This window comes from Tiliqua scincoides, chromosome 2 (genome assembly GCF_035046505.1).
Source record: "Tiliqua scincoides isolate rTilSci1 chromosome 2, rTilSci1.hap2, whole genome shotgun sequence".
NCBI lineage: Eukaryota > Metazoa > Chordata > Lepidosauria > Squamata > Scincidae > Tiliqua > Tiliqua scincoides.
This window is the reverse complement of record NC_089822.1, coordinates 108,045,428-108,049,867: the sequence shown is the minus strand read 5'-3', so window position 1 is coordinate 108,049,867 and position 4,440 is coordinate 108,045,428. Positions and strand designations below refer to the sequence as shown.

The 4,440-nt window shown below is 46.0% G+C and overlaps 1 pseudogene; it reads right to left on the bottom strand.

The window, feature by feature from the left end:
* Window positions 1–4,110: 4,110 nt before the first annotated feature.
* On the bottom strand, window positions 4,111–4,227 carry LOC136642283 (5S ribosomal RNA; annotated as a pseudogene).
* Window positions 4,228–4,440: the final 213 nt, after the last annotated feature.

Below are 4,440 nucleotides of genomic sequence, written 5' to 3'. Positions count from 1 at the left end.
TGTTGTTTTTTTTCTGGAAACTGGTTCCAAAGACAAACAATAAAAACAAAACAGCCAAACATTTTTTTCCTGGCAACCCTATGTAAAGTCCTAAACACACCTGAGAAATTTACTCTTTTACCCTCTTTTACCCACAATTCCCAGTGTCATACTGGGAATTCACAATAGTTTTGTTGAAAAGCAGTATATATTTTAATATTAATACATTATAATTAATAATAATAAATAAACTGATGGTGCTCTCTTGTCAGTCCATGTTCAGGTCTGAGCATCTCGTGGAAACATTGCAAGACGTAACTAACTGTTGGAGCCTAATTGGCTCAAGTTCAAGGTGCAATTGTCTTGGATTTAAAGATAGAAACCATTTTGCTATAAAGCTAGGGCAATCAGTCCTCCCTTTCCTTTTGCTACCTCCTCTGTTTTTGTTCCCCTCTACTGTACATGTATTCTCTATATTAACAGCTAGCAAAGGAAAATTGAACACAGAAGGCTCCTTTTCCTAACCTGTACATTCTGTGCTTTCCCCCCTTCCTCCAATATACAGATGAACTCCCTGAGGGCAGTTCCCACCCATGTCCACAGAGCCAGCAAAAGGGAGGATGTTTAGCTTTAGAAGCATCTGGCTTATGGATTCTCAGCTGATGTCATCAGACTCTTTGCCAACTGATTGGCTGGCAGCCAAGCCCTCCATCTGTCAGAGGTCCACAGAAATCATGGATCTTTATTCTAGGTTTTTCTCTCCCTTGCGTTCTTTGACCCATGAGAAATAGACAACCACACTGTGGACATCTGTGTACAGCAAACTAATTCTAAGAACACAACACCGTTAGTTCACCCCCATGCACCCACATTGCCCCTTGGTCTTTCAGCGCCAGTCCTCTTCCTCTGCATAGTGGATGAAACACCTCCTAAGCTGTATATGGATCCTTTGCTTTCCCTCTATGTCAGTGGTCTTCAACATTTTTCTTGCCATGACCCCAATAAACAAAGTTTATTGAGACTGGGGACCCACCACCAATTCCCCCCTCCTGGGACCCAACCTGCCCACTCCTGCCCCCATCACCACCTGCCGTTTCCCCTTACCTCTTGTGTCTTCACAACGGCCCTGCGAGGTTGCAGCCTGCAAAGGGCTGGCCTTAGTAGCTGTGGGGCAAGACACTGAGACAAGGCTGTACAGGATTATATCAAGAACTCAGTTGTGATAAGGCAGTACCATTACTGGATTAGATCCCAGTCCTCTTTTGCATGGTCTTTGAAAGGTTGTCATGACCCCCCAAACAAGGCTTCACTACCTCATTGGGGTGGTGACCCACAGGTTGAAGAAAACCACTGTATGCTTGCATGTGGGTTAGGAAGAATGGTAATGTTAGTAGTTGGCAGGCTGTACATCAGGGTGGGGAGGGGGAACAAGGCTGATAGATGGAGAACGCTGAGAGGGATACAAAGCTGAGGACAAATACGCAGTGGAGCATGTGACTGTATCATCCTGAGGTGGCATACAAGCTGAACAAGAGAAAGGAGGAGGCAATTCAGTCCCACATTCAGGAGTAAATATGCATAGGATTGGCTTGCAAACAGATCAGCTCTGTTTAATATCAGTTAATTAAATCTTTGGAATTCACAAGCAGAGCACAACAAGCTTGCTCTGATAATAATGCTTGTATACTTAGTTGGATTTAGTTTTGGTTGAACACACACAAGTTTACCCATAACAGAAGCATTCCTAGGATTGGTTGTCAGCATTTATGGTTTAGAATTTAAAAGCAGATATCTGATTGAAGACTGGCCATACTGCTGATCCAAGCTTTAATTTTGCCCGCAGCCTGCAAAGGAAGACATCTGGGCTCCATAAGGGCAGTTGATACTTTCATCCTCCACCATTTTGCGGCATAAATTACCCCCCCAGCTGCTGTTTGCCTCCCCAGGGTAGCAATTGTTGTTCCGTGGGCAATTTGCCACAGGGGGTGGGGTGATTTATGCTGCAAAAATGGTGGATGGAAAAGCATTAAATCCACTCAGAGCTGGCCCAGCCATGAGGAAGCCTAAAGCAGCCACTTCAAGCAGTGGGTCTTCTATAGCTGCCTTGCAGCTTCAGAGGACCACTTCCATGGCTTTAATGTAGCATCTAGTTTGGTCATCTGAAGGTTCTTTGATCCTAGAATCTTTTTTTTAAAGGAGACACAAGCCTTTTTTAAAAGGGCACAATCCTAACCTTGCATTAGGCCTAGGAGGGTTGCAAACATGCTGTAGAGCACATTTGCACCTCCTTGGGAGCAAGCTGCGCCAGCTCATTGAGGTGCACTGGAGCATGGAGGCTGTATCCAGCCTCTGTGGCGGCTTGCAGAGTGAGCCTTGTGTCAGCTGAGCTTGGCCAATGCAAGGTTCTGGGATGGGAGGGGAGGAGGAGGGAGGGAGATGTTGTAGGGTGGGAGGAGAGCAGGCAGCGGGCATTGCTGGGAATGGGCAGATGGGAAGCGGGAGGTGGGGCTGGGAACTGGCTGTTATTCTGGATCACAACCCCCATTCCCAAACAGCGCAGAGCAGCTTCAAGCCACTCCACTCTCCTAGGACTTGTGCCATCTCCGGAGGTGGTGCAAGTTCAAGGAGACTCATAGGGGCTGCAGTGGCTTACCTGGGGGTAAGGGGAAGAGTTTCCCCTTACCTCTGGCTGAGCCATTTTGTCGCCCTATCTTGCTCTGGATACAGTGCAAGCCTCTTGGCCTGCCTGTTCCAGAGCAGGATAGGATTGAGAATTTTTTTGAACTGTAAAAAAAATATCAACTTCCTCGAGAATAAATCTAAACATGCTTGCTCCTATTTCTCACCCTGTCCATCAGCATTGATGTAAATAATAAACATACCCCTTGATAAACTTCTCTGGTTAATTGCTTTTTTTGGGGGGGGGGAAATTGACTTTGAACAACAGCCGCACCTTCATGCAGGGGCACCTTAATCTTGCTATATCAGGAAATGTAATTTTGTTCCAAGACATGCAAGGCTTAATTAGAAGCCCCGTCCACTGTTTAATCTCATTCCCCAGGAACTTTGCTCGTCCTGCAGCAGCCGAAGGGTCAATGCTAAGAATAACAGTAAAGGTGGAAAGAGTCATTGGGGGAAAAAGGGAGGGAAAACTCATACAAAGTGAAGCAAGATAGCAGGAGCTGATACTTGTGACTTTGCACCTTTACTTTTCATTGGAGCAGAGCTGGCCCATCCATGAGACCAGCTGATAGCCCAATCCTAACCTGTACTGGTGCAGCTGGGCTGAGTGGCCTATGCTAGCATCTCTCAACGTTTATCCCCTGCCTTACCATTTTGCATGGTCCACCTGTTGGAAGTATCACTGGAAGAAACTGGCGATGATGTCTCAAGCATCAGCAAAATAGCTAGCACAGACTTGAAAAGCCCCATTGCAGGGCTTGAGGCTTTCCCTGGGGGAAGGGGATGAAAGTCCCCTTCCCCTGAGGAGGCCTCCAGCAGCTGCCACGGGGCTGCATGTTGCAGCAGTAGCCCCTTTGGTGCCACTGCACCAGGAGGCGGTGCCGCCTTTAGGATTGGGCTGCCCATGCATATAGGTCAGGCATCAGAAATGATAACATAAAGAAAACAGTGTGTTGAGGGTGACATTTTAATCATAGTGGAGGAGACCACAAAATCTGTGAACTCCAACTCTTAACATTTCAAAGGGAGACTCCAACATGAGGTCTCTGCATTAGAACTCCTTAGAAAATTTGACACAGAGGAATCGGATCCTAACAAACTTTGGAAGCAGCTAGCTCACTGCAGAGAGCAATTCTCCCTACTTTACATGCTGATTGTGCTGGATCTATTCTTCATCAGAGCTGCTAGTCAGGAGTGGATTATCCCTGCTATGATCAGATCTTGTACTCATTTGATTGTATTTTGTCTTCATTTGTACTATTCAGAGTACTGTGACATGCTTTAATTTGGCCTTTGTAAAGGAAACATCTTCTCCCTCTTTCTTTTTCTCTATGTTCTCAGGGCTTATCTATCCACTCAACAGGCAGATGTGTTTGAAAACAGTGTTATTTATTTCACTCGAGAAGTGATGATGGTTGGCAACCTTCAGTCTCGAAAGACTATGGTATAAGCCTACAGCACCTGGTATTCCCAGGCGGTCTCCCATCCAAGTACTAACCAGACCTAACCCTGCTTAGCTTCCAAGATCAGACGAGATCAGGCACGTGCAGGGTAACAGTTGCTGTCACTTGAGAAGTAAGCCCATTGTGTTCAGTAAGACTTAAGCAGGAATCCTCTCTTACTCACCAGAAGCAAACACCTCTACCAATAGGTGAACACTACAGATGCATTTGATGACGTAGTCTCTGATTGGCTCGTTTTCTTGGGTTATCTGCCCTGAAGATATTTCCTGCTTTCTGATGGTGACACAATTGTACATTGGGTTGCATTACACTGATC